The sequence below is a fragment of the Dromiciops gliroides genome, chromosome 1, assembly GCF_019393635.1.
Source record: "Dromiciops gliroides isolate mDroGli1 chromosome 1, mDroGli1.pri, whole genome shotgun sequence".
In the NCBI taxonomy this organism is placed as follows: domain Eukaryota; kingdom Metazoa; phylum Chordata; class Mammalia; order Microbiotheria; family Microbiotheriidae; genus Dromiciops; species Dromiciops gliroides.
This window is the reverse complement of record NC_057861.1, coordinates 571498750-571514205: the sequence shown is the minus strand read 5'-3', so window position 1 is coordinate 571514205 and position 15456 is coordinate 571498750. Positions and strand designations below refer to the sequence as shown.

Below are 15456 nucleotides of genomic sequence, written 5' to 3'. Positions count from 1 at the left end.
GATGGCATGCAATCTACCATTTGGTGCCATGGTCATATCCTTTCCATCCCCCTTAGGACCTTTCTGAACCTAAGCCATATTGGCATTGCCTTTAGGAACACAGGATCATCTCCATTTCACCAATAGGCATCAGAAATGAACTTGGTGAAGCTGTTCAACTCAAAAACCAAGGTAGTTTAGAAAGCAAGACACATACATACACACTCCCATAATGAAATCTGGGTATTTTTCCCCACTTTACTGCATGTAGTATAAATACAAATGTAAATGCCAACTTTGAGAACAGTATCATTTTGCCATTGATGTCAAGTCCCATGAGATGGGATGAGATGAATCTGCTATTTGATCACCTCCTGGAGGGTACTTTCTGGTAACACTTAGCAGAGTAATAAATGTCATGCAAAGAACAAGAGAAAAAGAGAAGATCTCAGCCCTCAGCCTGGCATGGCTAGGTTAGGCACAACAAAGGAAGGCAAGAGGGGAAGGCCTCAGAGTGAGCAGAACAAGAGCAAAGCAGAAAAGGATCTTTTTGTCTTGATGAATTGTACTCAAGAAACTTTCACCGTTAGAGAAAAATGCTGACATTTTCCTTCAAGTAAACATTTCTAGAGTTTGGGTTTATTTGGGAAAATAACAGAGATAGAGTTCTGTTTGGGTTTGTTTGGGAATTATCTGTGAGAAAAAGCATGTCAACTTAGTTGGACTTTAGAGCTGAGAATCATTATCATGGGCAGAGAATTTATAATTTTATAGCATTTAACATTTACCATATGGACCTGCTTTCCTAAGAATACTGGGCAACAGGCTGGGATTTCTTGAGGGAATCTTTTCTCAGGTAACTTTTTATGAGTTGTTTTTCTTAAAGGGAGAGAGCGTTTTCTACCTTCTCAACTAAATCAAAGGAGTGAAGAACAAACTGTCTATGTATCAGAGAGGTTCCATAAATCCCCTGAACACAAAATTATACAGGACATTTTCATGATGTTGATTTAGGAGGGTTGGAGTGTATTTGTGTGTGTGCGCACACATGCCCCTAGCAGCGATGCCCACTTACTAAAGAAGCCCAGTACAAAATCTTGCCAAAATAATTCTTTTTTCAGGTTACAAAATGAACTCCAAACCCACTTTCCAGATTTCTGTACTGCACCTCCTTTTTTTATCTCGTGATAAAAAAAGAACTTCCTTCTTTGTGTCTGCTGGATGATAGAAGGGGACAAAAAAGGATCCCTATTTCATTTCCATTTAGAAGTACAAGAACCCCATATCATAAAGAAATGATAAGAATAACCAAGTCATACACATTCAGGTCAGCTCTTTGTGAATTCCTGCTTCATGAAGGGCTTGGCTTTTATAATTTCATTGGGAAGGTCAGGTAATTTATAACTCAGAACATATGAAATCCTCCTATAGAATGAAATCAATTACAGAAACTATAATTAGGTGTATCACTTTCCCTTGCTCCAAGGATTCAAGGAGGAATCAAGATTTGAGCCCTTGGATCAAAGAGCTTTCCATTCTACTAGAACAGTGTTTTCATAATAGGTGAGTCCACCATAATCTAGAACATCAGCATTGTTGCTGATCTAGAATTTGAAGAATGTTGTGGTTGTTCAGTCACTCTTCATGATCCAATTTAGAGTTTCCTTTTCTAAAGATACTGAGGTGCTTTGCCATTTCCTTCTCCATCTCTGTTTTACACATGTGTAAACTGAGGAAAACAAAGGTCATTGACATGCCCAGGTCATACAGCTGGTGTCTGAGGCTGATTTAAACTCAGGTTCTCCTGAATCCAGGCCCCCACTGGCACTCTGTCCACTCTACCAAGCCACCACCCAGAGCAGGTGGGGTAGCCTTGGTATATTCTGTAGTAGCTCCTGAGGCAAAGGGAAGGTTGACAACAGAAACAGTGTACTGTTGCCAGATGTAGATCTGGGCCTGAAGACCAGGGAATCTGCAATAGGCAGCTACACCTTCTAGTAAAACAGTGGCAAGGGGCTCTACTGGCAGGGGAGTGAAGTAGCTACTGGATATTCCTATGGAAATACTCTTCAAAGAGAGTATTGGAAACTGTGGGCTAATTTTTATTATACCTTCTTGATCAGTATTAGTGGAATAATTTTTAATTTTCATTTGAAAACCATGGTATTGACACCTGGGATAAAAGATACCTATATTGACTGACTAGGAAAGTGATGCAAAGACAGTTTACATATATATAAAATATAACACGTGCAAATGTATATGTCTACACATGTATGTTTTTTTTAAATAAAGGAAAATAATAGAGGTAGAGACAACCTCTGAAATTTCTTTGACAAAAGGAACTCTCCAATAAGGGAACTCCCTTCACCATTGCATCTCAGTACCTTCTTGCTGCATAAATCTTGAGAATGTCCTAGAATACTATTAATTTCATTGGTTTCCCCAGGGTCATATATATGCAGTAACTGTTAAGAGGTGAACCTTGAATATATATCTTCTGCACAGACAACCAGGTGGCTACCACTGTATGAGAGCTGCCTCTCATGTAAAATAAGCAATTATACAAAGAATGTCTTAACTTACCTTTAGCTATTTCATAAGATAGTAAATCCATTTCATTAATACTTTGCATTCATATTGCAGATAAGACACCTGAGCAAGGCAGTCCCAGTTGTCATTAGAATTAGGAAAAAAAATATTTCAAAGAAAAAAAATGTCAACTACATTTGTGTCTAGGATAAATTTTATAAATATTCACTATTTAGAAAAATTTCTTTTTCATGACAAAAATTTCACTGGACATGGCAGAGTGAGTCCTCATCTCTCAAAGAACAATTTTTTGATTTTGCACACAACTTCATAATACCTATATGCAGACAAAATCTCTGATTATTCATGATATTTGTAATATAAAAGATCTATTGACTTGCTATTAAGAACTGAAAATCCCCACCTCTTACTGCTTACTTTGCCTCTTCTCCCTTGACACTTACCTCCAAACCTGTCCCCCTCCTCTCTTTCAGGCTTACTAATGAATTTCTTCCTCAAGTCTTCTGTCCTCAGGACTACTCATCACTTGCCCTGCTTATTTTTGCCCTTATTTTACCTCAGTCCTGGGTTTAAAACTTTGTTCATTCCCAGCTACTTCACCTTACTTGCAGATGGACGATGCTCCCCAAAAACCTCCTGCCACATCTAATCAGGCATTGGCTTGGCTACTAACACCGCCTTTCCCACATACCCTCACAACTGCTTCTTTCTGCTTCAAAGCATGACTCAGGCTTTCTTTTCAAACCACAAAATTGGCCTTTTCTACCTTCTGAACATACAAATTGGAAGACATCAGAAGACATCTCAAGGGAAAAAACCTGTTCTTCCAAAGGAAGTGTTCCTTCAACTTTTGAAAATCCAAACCGAGCCCACATTCTTTCACTGGGAAGTGCTTCTTGGAAAGGATCTTCTCCAGAGTCTCTGGGCCAGGCCATCATGCAAATTAAACAAAAGCCAAAAGTTGTTCTTAGGACTTAAAATTCTTTTCTTTTCTACTTTTACACATTTACCAATAATGCCCAATTATAAACTATTCTACCACACACGATTCAAAAGTGGTACTGAATGGAGGCACTGCCTCCATTCCTCCACAGCAGAAATTGCCATGAGAAAGAGAGGGGCTTTGGGACTTAGGACATGTGGTGTCTCCCAATTTGATTCTAGCCCCCTCTATCATCTTTTACAATATTCATCTAAAGTTATGAATGTATATATAATAATAATATATATATATATAATGAAAGTATAGATTTACATTCCAACACCTGATTCAAACTCTGAATCAATTTCTACCCTCCTCCACCTTCCAGCCTGGCCAGAGCATGGGAAAGACTACAACTACAAATTTCCAAAGACTGTACACATGAGTACAAGAATTGACAGATACACATAACTACACACACAGAAACAAACCAACTGATGTGAGATCTCCTTTTTATCCCTTTTTTTATTCCTTTTTGTCCCTTTTATCCTCAAATTCTCCCCCCACCATCTCTCCAGCATCCTATATAATGGACTATCAGAAGGAATGTTGCCTTGTGGGTTAAGATCATCCCCAGGGCCCGATATGCTAATTTGGTTCCAATTTCGTTTCCTGGTTCTCCAGCATCCTATCCAAAGAAGGAATGCTGCCTCCTGGGATCAGTTCATTCCCAGGGCCTGAGATACCAGTTTCCCCCTCATCTCTCCAGCATCCTTCCCTAAAAGACTATCGGGAGTAATAGCTGCCTCCCAGGTCGGCTCAGTCCCCAGGGCTCGAGACTTATTCCCCATTCTGCCTAAAGGTTGGGGCTGAGGTCTAACCTCCTAAACTTCCTACCCCTGGAACATCAGTGTCCCTCTCTCCGCAGCACCGCCTTCCCTTCACTCTTCTCTGACTCTTTCCGTCACGGGAGAAGAGAACTGCAGATCCAAGCTCCGCACTCACTTCCTGCCTATGGCACATCTCATTCACACACTTTCAGTTCCTGCAGAATGTACCCTGATCGCCCAGGCAGTACTAAGGTAGTCTGCCTTTTCTTACCTGGGTCTGTGCACAAAATGCTCCATCACTGTGGTTCAGTTCCCTTCTCTCCTCCTGCCCTTTCTTCCCTTGCTCCCCCTAGAGCGTTTACCAACATTGCTGCTGCCGCTTCTTTGGGTTCCCTTGGAGATGAACTGGCTGCAGATCCCCGGATGGGCTCAGCCGCTGAAATCAGTGGGGAGCTCCTGCTGGACCCTCTTGGATTTTTGCCGGACCATCTTCCTCTTCAGGTTCCTGGCCAATGCACCAAATTGTTAGAAACACAGCTAACCACTCTTCGTGTTGCTTCAGCTCTAGTGTTAGCAGCTCTAGTGTTGGCACCCTAGTGTGCCAGCCCGTCACTGTCAAAAATCCCAAGCAGGCAGCAGTTGGTGAGTGAAGGCTTATTCATCTTCATGAAGATGGGCACTCTTCTGAATGTGCCAGAGAGTGCACTCAAGTGAGGTCCCTCACCTCTATTATACCCCTCAAGGGTCCCCTCTGACCAATCACATTAAAGCCTTTGATACCCCTCATTTACATTTTCAGTTATTACAGTTATTACAATTGCTATTTATACAGAATTAACAGCTTAAGAACCCATCAGGTGGTACCAGTTAACCAATCAGATTTACAAACTACAATACCAGGCTTTAACCTATTCTGGGCAAGAGTGTCACCACCCCACCCCACCCCCCTTCAGAACAATACTGTGTTAACATACATAACTCTTCAAGAAAGAAAAAACCTTCTTGGGGTTTGACCAATCAGATTGCTCCATTTACCCACCACCAATCAGATTGCAGCCGTTAGGCCCCAACCCTATGCTGGAGTAAAAATGTCCCATTCCCCACTAAACAGTGCTTGTGGTAAACATAACTTTTCAAAAACAAAACTCAGTCAGGGCTTGAGCTCTGAGTCACGTGGGGATCACTTTGGGTGCCTCAAGGTGTACTCCCAGCCCAGCCCAACTCCTACAAAACCCAGGCCCTTATCAGGCCTAAGGCTCAGGAGCCTCAGCTTGAAGCCTCATGTGCCGAGTGGCCCCCTGTTGTGAGGTTTGGGGCCATAGAGCTGTTGGCCTGAACCAGACTCACTCTCCTGCCTTTAAGGCTCTGAGAAGAGTCCAAATATAATCTTTTCTCTCACCAGGAAGGACAGACTGAGGGAAAGGAAAGGTGGGGAAAGAAAAGTGGAGATTTAAAGGAGATCAACATTTTTCTGTCTAGTCTCAGAAGGAAAGGGCTGCCGAGTCGTCGTCACCATCATCCAGGGGAATGAGGTAGTGCGATTATAAGCAGACCTGGTTACTGCTCCCCCCGAAGACTCCTGGGATATCCCCTCTTCCTCTTCTTTCTCCAGCTTTTTGGTTCTACCTCTTGGTTTCCTCCCTGGTGCAGTCGTGGTTTTCCCGGCCTTTTTGCAGCCCCCTTGTTCTGACTCCCCTTCGGTGGGCCCGAGGTCTCTTGGGAGTTGGTGCCTCACTGGGTTCCTTTGGAGGTTGTTTCCAGGGTCAGCCCCACCCTCTCTTCTCAGACCCATCTTTCTCCAGTTTGGAGGCCAGAGGCTGGCTGGACTTTGAACTATATTCTCTCATCTTCCCCCTTCTCTAAGGAGAGGTGGTAAAGGGTGGGGGCTGGGTGTGCGGCAGGGGGCTGGCTTGGGTGCTTAGCTCCGGTTGTGGGGGAGCAAGGAGGACTGTGAGCGAATGGCCTCGCTGAACTTCCCTGCTGGGCTCCTCCTGCCGCTGCCTCCGCTGCCGCCTCTTGTTGCAAATGAGGTTCTGAAACCGGGAGAGAGGAGAGAAGCTCTCAGAGACTGCAGGCCACGTGCTACAATGAATTCTTACACCCTCTAGGAAGTGCCGGGAGCTTTGGCAAAGTCCAGTTTGCCTATCTTCCTTGATTTTTTTTTTTAAGGAACAATCTTATATTTCACTACTCCCACAATAATAGGAATGTAAAAAAAAATTTTTTTTTAATTCAATCCTGGAAGTGGCGGCTCTGAGAAGTGATAGGCAACAGAACTTCCTGGCCCTCCTAATTTCCCCAGAGTTTTACAGATACTGAGGCTTTCACCTAAGGTTGCAGGATGAATGTGAGATGAACCTGGAGAATAAATCAGTGCTCCTATTCTCCCCACCAAGACAAGGATTCTCAGTCTTTTGGGGCTACCTTTCTAGACCCTGACTTTGACTTAAACTGAAGGATCTTGTTCCTCTGTCCCCAGCTTGAGCCTGGTTTTTTAAATGCATGGTCCTTAAGGCTCCTGAAGGTCAGGCAGGTCAGGTAGCAACATAGGAGGGTCCATCTGGATCTCACAATGTAGAGACTCAATGTCAGCTGAGTTTATCCCATGTCCTTATCCCATGTCAGCAGAGAGGCTGACAGCAGAGCTGAATCTGTTTGGCTGTCCTGAGGCCCATCAGCCACACCCATATGCAAAGACTGATTGCCAACTCCATAGCCAGCCCCACTGCCCTTTGGGGTTCCTGAGAAAACAGGGGTCAGTAGATAATCAACCTGTGACTTAGATAGTTGCTGAGTCACTAGGTTCACATGTGGTGACTCTGAAGTGGGAACCTGATGGGATCCCCCTAGATCTGATGGGGGTGGGCCAGGTGGAAAGTAAGGCATGGTTCCTGTGGGGGTGGGCCCAGGAAGGTTAGGAGGTCCAACCAATGCTTGGGGGACCGGAAGGGGTGTAACTGGGGCTTGGAGAGCAGAGGAGATAATAGCTAGGAGTGGGGAGGGGGGTGGGTCCAGGAGGAGGAGCAGGGGTGGTGCAGTCAGTGCTGCTGGTCCTGGAGGTGGAGCTGGAGGCTGGGCCATTCATTGAGTCCAACATTCTAATAAGCTTGGTCATTGTCAGTCAGCACCAGCCCAGCCAGGGGATCACCACAGGGACCTCAGCTGCCCCTACACCCCTTTCTTTGCGTTCTCTCTCTTTCTGCCGTTTCTCTGGCTCCTTGGCTCCCTCCTGCCGCCCCCTCCTCTTCTCCCACTCCCTCTGCCGCTCTTGGGCTGTTATTGGCTTTCATGGCTCAGGGGCCTCTACGGGTGCAGTGGGACCATCTTTAAGCAGGTTCATTAAGGACTTGTGCAAGGCAGCCTTGAGAGCACCTTTGGTATTGTCTGAGACGGGCCCTTCTTTTTCAGGTGGGGCTGGATCTCCAGTGGGTAGAGGAGGCTGAGAGGAGGTCAAGTCTATGGTGTTGGAGACAGGTCCAGGGGGAGGTAGGGCTGGAGGTGGTGACTCCATGGCACGGTCTGAACCAGGTCCTCAGGGACTGAGCATCTCCACACCAGGGCAGCATTGTTCCCCAGCCAAAGGCTGCAATAAGGACTGGAAATGGATCTGTTGTCGCATTCCCTCACATAAGGCATGGAAGTCACCAATCTCAGCCACAATGGCCTCCTTTATTTGTTCACGTGTCAGGGCCTCCCAGTCAAAGTCAAAATCAAAAGGCGGGGCACAGTCTGGCTCATCATCAGGGTCACAGTACTTGGCTAGGAAGGGGTGGGGCAAGGCAGCTGCAGCTGAGATCCAAGCACCAGGCTCAAAGCCCAGCATGGAGCCCAGAAGTGACAGTGCTTGCCAGTCAGCACCTGGGTATGCTGTCTCCCAGGGCACTGGTTGGGGTGGAGGCAAACTCTGGATGGAGGCATGTAATGCTCAGCCCAGATGTCCTGGATCACAGATGGTGATGGAGTCCCCAATACTGTCATGATCAACTGAAGCTGCTGGACATAGTTCTTGCCTGGAAAGAGCTGTCGACGAGCCAGCACCTCTCCAAAGTTGCATCCCACAGACCACAGGTCAGTGACCTGTGTGTACTCATGCAGGGAGAGCATGAGCTCAGGAGCCCTGTACCAGCCTGTGGCAACATATTCTGTCTTGAAGTACTGATGCTCAGCTGGGAAAGTGCAATGGCCCCAAACTATGCCAAAGTCATGTATTTGCAAGCTCACAGTTTTCACTGACCAGCAGGTTGGAGGGCTTGAGGTCATGGTGGATCACCTGGGCTGAGTACATATACTTAAGTCCTCTAAGCAGCTGGTACAAAAAGAAGCATACATGCTCCAAGGTGAGTGGCTGGGAAGAATGGATGATCTGGTGTAGGTCACTCTCCATCAAATCCAGGACAACATAAAGAGATTTGAATTCCCCATAGGGCACAGTGGGTTTCAGAATGTCCTTGATGGCAATGATATTGTCATGCTTAAAGTTTTTAAGGATCTTCAGCTCCTTGAAGGTCTGCTTGGCATTGGTTATGACATCAAAAGCATTAGAGATCTTCTTGATGGGTACCTACTGGCCAGTGAGGCAGCAGTGGGCGGAGGAGACCATCCTGTAGGCTCCAGTACCAATGGTCTCAATGATCTTGTATTTATCCCCCAACTCAAAAGTCATGTTGAAGGAGCAGGCTTTGAGCAGCACCAGGTTCTTGGCTACCACTGAGACCACAGGGTTGGGGGGCTCTGCCTTCCTGGCCTCAGGGCAACCCCAAGAACCCCCCTCCTCATCCTCCTCCTCCTTCCCAGGCTCAGTAATGACGGCCAGAGGTCAGGGCCACAGCAGCTGCCACCTCAAGGCTGTGCTCCTTCCCCATCTTCCCTGATATTTTCTCAGCCACACATGGCCCCAATTTTCCCTACCTCATTAGCTGCAGCCTTACAACTTTGCCTCCTCCATAAAACAACAACATTCCCTGACCTTTCGAAGTCACCCTTCTCCTTTTCCTGGGAGGACTTGTTTATCATCACTATGCTTTCTTCTTTGTTGCTGTCCCCTGGTCATTGCTCCATTCCCATGGACAGCATTAGAACCTGCCTGTAAACCTCTTCTGTTCCTCACTTTCAGCCTTGCCACTTCCCAGCTTCCTCAAGGCTTCCTTCCTCAAGCCTACTCATCCACTTGCCCTGCTTCTCTCTCTGACTTGAACTCAATACTAGGTATGGATGTTTTTTTTCCTTCTCAGCCACTTCCTCTTATACCCAAATGGCCCAAGCTCCCAAAATAATTCCTGCCACATCAAGTCACTCATTGGGTTGGCACCTAACACCAACATTTCCACCATTCCCTCAAAACTGCTTCTTTCTGCTTCAGCACCACATCAAGAGCTTCCTATGCTACACAGAGCTCCAGAGGGGGCTGGCTGGCACTGTACAGGCATGATGCAGGCTTTTTCTGGCCCTGCCACTGCTCACAACCTGCCTCAGCCTGTCAGGAAATGTGTGCCTTGACTCTACTTTGTGTCCAGAAATGTCCCTTAGACTCTTGTGATTGGGACTTGGCAGCTCAGACAGGTCTCACTGCTGTTGAACAGCCAAGCAAAGAAGATCACCAGCACAAAGGATGTCAGGAAGCCACAACTTTCCAGTAGTCCAGTAGTCTGAGCACTCCATGATGGCAGAGGGCTCTTTAATAAGGACCAGGGAAAATGGAAGATGACTTGTGAATTGGCTCATGGACAAAGCTCAGTGGACCCATCTTTTGCCAATCAGGCAGGTTGAGACAAAAGACTCTCAACCAGCGAAAAGACACAGCACAAAGATAGAATTGGGTGGGCTGTGAAAGGGAATGTAGGAGTCAGTGAGAATCAGGGAGAAACTTTCCAAAAGATTAACCCATGGTATGCCAACCCTTTCCACTTCCCTTCAGATAGTTGGTGTTGCTGCCCAAAAATCTCCACAAAGGTTCTAATTCAGGAAATTAAATACAATCTAGAACAATGTTCCCACTAGTGAAGGAACCTGGGGAAAACTTGGTCAGCCTGAGCAACACTATATGATGGGTGTCGTCTATCTCTCCTTAAGCAGGGGGCTTATCTGGGAAAGTAAGACAGAGCATGAGTCAGGCTGTCCTTTCACCCCCACAAGATGCACCTTTTCTACCTTCTAAATTGCCAACTTGGAAGACATCAGGGGAACATTGCGGCCAAGGGATCTCAAGGGGAAGCACATGTTCTTCCCAAGGGAAGAAATTCACCTTTGGAAAACCCACTCTTTCACTGGGAAGTGCTTCTTGCAAAGAATCTTCTCCAGAGACTCTGGACCAGGCCATCGTCTGGTCATATGTTCACTAGAACAACCTTGACTTCTTGAGGCCCAACCCTTTGTCTCCAGACCCAATATTGGGATGTGGAAGGCGAAGGAGAGCCAATGATCTCAGGATAGCACAGGCAGCTTTGGTGTGTATCAATCTTTTGAAATTGCAACTGTGGCTGCACCGCAAAGTCATCAGTGCTTCTCAGGTGCCACTCTTCTGACTTCCCACTCACTCATGAACCACTGGAGAACCATTAACAACCCGGTTACCTCTCATAGAGCATGCATGGGGTTGGACCTGAAGCAGCTATCCCATCAGGCATGCACTTCGGTCCCTGGCTGCCTCCAGTTGATAATGCAATCCCCTTTTTGTTCCCTTCCTCCCGTGATGGGAGAAAGGGATCTGTGCATCAAAATAACTCACCACTGAGACACCACTGAGACAGGAAGAGTTAGTTACCCAATAGATTTTATTTTGGGACAGCTCTAAAAGGGGAGATTGTTTCTTTGAGCAGGTTGTTAGCACATGATAATGAACAGACATCCTGCCTTGGAGAATTTGAGCCTGGGCCTTGGGCCCATGGCTGCCTCTTGGTTTTGGTCCCTTCCATGAGCATATTTGATCAAACAGCAATCACAAAATTTGCATGTGCAGTCGAGGAGGGAGTCTTGTGAATCTCAGAGGCAGGAAGATCCTCAATTCTTTGTTAAGAGCTGACTGGCAGGAAGAGGAGTATTCCTCAACTACACCTTTTTGAAGAAGAATTAGTCAAATCCTTGTGCTGCCTTGCAGGAAGACATGGACCTAAAGGAAAATGGTTGAATAGCTCAGAGGTGAAATAGGTCAAAGGTGAAATAGTGATTCAGCAGGCATTTAAACTACAGGATAATTTGATTTTTAAATCCCCATCTCCTAGGAGAAAACAAAAAGAGTTAGCTTCAAAGTTGGTATTGTGCTTACAAAGAGGTTTAGCTATATATTTCACTCATCAGTTTCGAAAAAGTAGGAGCAGTGGCTGATGGAGTCGAGTCTTTACTCCTTCCTCTATTCCATTCCTTTTTGGCATGGAGTTTCTTCTCCACTCACCTTTGTCCCATCCGTAAAGTTCAAATTCCTCTCCTTCAGAGTATATGCACATGTCTCTCTCTTCTCTCTCTCTCTCTCTCTCTCTCTCTCTCTCTCTCTCTCTCTCTCTCTCTCTCTCACTCTCTCTCTCTCACTCTCTCACTCTCTCACTCTCGCTCTTGCTCTTCCTCTTGCTCTTTCACTCTCTCTTCTAATTATCAGTCTTAATCCCTGGCACTAATAATTTTGCTACCACAATACTCCACCTAGGGCTCAAAATGCATTTCTATTCTTCCCAGTTTGGAAAGAAAACACTATTCATCCTGGACTGTATTTTCAGAAACTTATGTAGCTAAACTCTAAAACTTCTCTATCCATAGAAATTAATTTTCAAAAGCTTGCTATGTTGTTCTTTTCCAGTAAAATAGTGTACAAAATTTATTAGAATTCCTATATTTTCCAGGTGAACTGGATGAAAATCTGGCCTAACTAATCAAATGTCCTTTATGGTAACAGGGATTGAACATGGCTGATATGCAAATAGTCATATATTCCTGATGACACTGAAAAGCACAAACCCAGCAGGTTTCTCTTGAGAGATTTGAGCATTTATGGTCCTTCCTGAGGCATACTATCTGCAAAGGTTCCCAGAGACTTACTGCTTCACATCCTCTATCCCACTGCTTGGCTTCAAGGAGTGAACTATCTGGCTGATTTGTCTTGTGCAAATGAAATGAAGAGCATCTTCTTGCAAACCAGAAAACAGAGAGCTAATCAATTTGAATCTAACTGACATATCAGTAAATCATGAACTGTCCAGGGACTGCAGATCACACCCCCTAACAATTATGTGGCTCAACTGCTTACTTAAGATACTCTCCTTCCCCAAGTTTGGGGTGAACTCCTCTTTTGAGAGGTTCCCCTGCAATTGCATGACATTCTTGTGGAGAAGAAGAAATGGCTACTTATCTTTGTAACTCTGCTTCACTCTGTTTCTGTTTGGGGGGGGGGACAAATTTCTGATTTTGACAGTTGTTTGTTATTAACGCATAGTTCTTTCCTGGTCTTTTGGGAGAGCAGACACATCATGGGGACTATTTTCCTGACATTTAAACCTAGTGATTTGGGGTTGGGACATATGAAGAAATTAAGGGACTATTACAGTTTAAACTGGCCAAGTAGGTATCAGGACAGACATACCTCAGAATTAAGGGGAGATTAAATTCTGTGGCAGGAAAGTCAGTTAGCCATGACTACTACCTGAGCTAGGAGACAGAGATAACTCCAGACATCAGGACTATCACTCCAAAAGAACACCGCCCCATGGCTTTCAGGAATCTTTCCCCACCCCACCCCCAAAGGAAACTTTCCATAGTAAGGTGGTCACCCCATCTCTCCACCCCTACCATGCATCCTCTATAAAAGCTTATGCCTTTCTTCTCTTGGAGGAGGAGCAAGAAGTCTCTAAGATATCCCCTCCCCTCTTGATCACTTTCTCTAAGTGCCTAAAAAAGACTATTTTATTCCTATTATATTGTGTGGGAGAGTTGTAATTCTTTAAAGAGGAATCCCTAAGGACCCTCACCACCTATTTCCCCCATGACACAAGTAACATGTGAGGCAGAGTTTAATGAGATGCCTTTCTTATACTTCTATGATAACAAACCACCGTAGATATAAATCAACTCTCCTTACCTGAAGACCCAACTTTGGGACCCTGGGGTCTAAAAGATGAGCTTCCATCATATTTTCATTGAATATTCATTCATTCATGCAATAAACACTTATAAAGTGCCTCCTTTGTGCCAGGGGCAACTAGGAGATACAGTAGATAGAGTGCTGGGCTTGAAGTCAGGAAGACTCATCTTCCTGGCCTCAGACACTTACCAGCTGTGGGGCAAGCCTCAGTTCTTCACCTATAAAATGCGCTGAAGAAGAACATGCCAAACCACAAGTATGTTTGCCAAGAACATTCCAAACAGGGTCATAAAGAGACCAACACAACTGAAATGACTGAACAAACAACACTATGTGGCAGGCACTGGGCCAAGCCCTGGGGATATAAAAAGAAGTAAAAAACAGTCCCTATCTTCAAGTAGCTTACAATCTTGCCTTACAAGGAGCCAGGCCATTGTGGCATTTCCTAAGCAGCTCTAAATCCCATTGCTACATGTATATCCTTGGCTACTTCCTTTTCTCTCTTCCTTTTCCCCACCCTCCCCCCCAGCCACCAAACCCTCTCTGAACATTTCCCAACTGTAGCTCCCTTATACATGTTCTTCCCCCCCCCGCCCCGCCCCCCATTAGAATGTAAACTTGTTGAGGTCATGGACTATCTTTGCTGGCTTGTATTTGTATTCCCAACACTTAGCATGATGTCTATCACATAATAAGCACCTAACAAATACTTTTCATCCATTCACCTAGCCATCTATCCATTCATTCAATTGGTCAATATTTTGATTGTGTGGAATCATGTGGGGGAAGAAAATACTGGGCTTTGATCCAGGAGAATCAGAATCCAACTCTACCAGTCAATTCACTCTTCTGTGTCTCAGTAGCCTCCTCTGCAAAATGTGATCTATTAAGTTCATATAGGCATCTTTTGCTGCTTGTCTTCCTACCACTCCCTAATTGCTGATAGAGATCCAAGAATTATCCAACCACCAACAAATTATAAATGTGTGGGGGTGGTGACTGAATAAAACACTTGGGATTTATTTTGTTACAGTAACACCTTTGACATTTTTGTACCACTCATTTCACAAGATTTCATGGTTTGGATTTTATTTTTAATTTTTGAGGAGTAAAATTAGCTAATGTACATGAATTACAATGTGCTATATATAGGGTAGCTTTTATTATTACTATTAGGTCCCAGAAATCTAGATTTTCTTTTGGGAGGGGAAGCAAAGAAATTAGAGTTTTCCCTCTATGAAGACATAATATATCATGTATTTAATCTAGATTCAATATCTATGTTTAAAAAAAAACCCTCAACCTCACATGGAAAGAGGTTTTCTCTCTTTTTTCATTTAGGCACTTTACTTTTACCTTCACAAATTTTACCATTTTACCTTAGCAAATTTATCTTTTCCTAGCTTGGTGTTGTGAATGTAATCTGATAAAAATGCCCACTTCAACTGGCTGTCTGCAGAACTCCTGGCTGGAGTGGACATGAAGTTTGGTGATGTATTATTCCCTGAGAACTTGGTTTCTTTTCTTTTGTGGCAAATTTCTATAAGCATGTCATCTGATCAGAATGAACACAATATTGAATTGTCATTCCCTTAGGTTAATGCTCTAATATCTGGGTGATATAACATTCAAACTATTTGACCTAGAAGTTCTTGTCTCTTTTAAACAACTAAAGTGTATAAGCATCTAGCTTTGTCATCTCTCCATTATCGGTTCTGTATTTTAAAAACTGAATCAGAAATATCTCAAGCTTATCTGAAGAAAAGAATTTTAATGTGACCATTTTTCTCAGAGGGGGTAACATATAGAATGTTTTTTTACACCTATGGGAAGATCAACTTAGAGTTTATTATTTAATATAAAAATAAGACCTGTCTGTAGATCATGTCCAGTAATACAAATATGGTTTATTATGGACAACTTATTTGACATCCACTGTTTTGAAACTAATTACTTCAGTACCATCATAAATCCTTTACTACAATTAAAGTTAACCTGGTAATTTTTCTGTAAATTCATTTGTAGTTATCGTCTTACAAAAGTATTTTATAACCTAAGTTTTATGTGAAGATTTGATTTTAAACAATCGAGTAGAAATTTTTGAAGAA

General features: G+C 44.1%; 2 pseudogenes; both read right to left on the bottom strand.

The window, feature by feature from the left end:
- Window positions 1–5734: 5734 nt before the first annotated feature.
- Window positions 5735–6131, bottom strand: LOC122751906 (annotated as a pseudogene).
- A 662-nt stretch (window positions 6132–6793) lies between these two features.
- On the bottom strand, window positions 6794–9082 carry LOC122736273 (annotated as a pseudogene).
- Between the last annotated feature and the right edge of the window lie 6374 nt (window positions 9083–15456).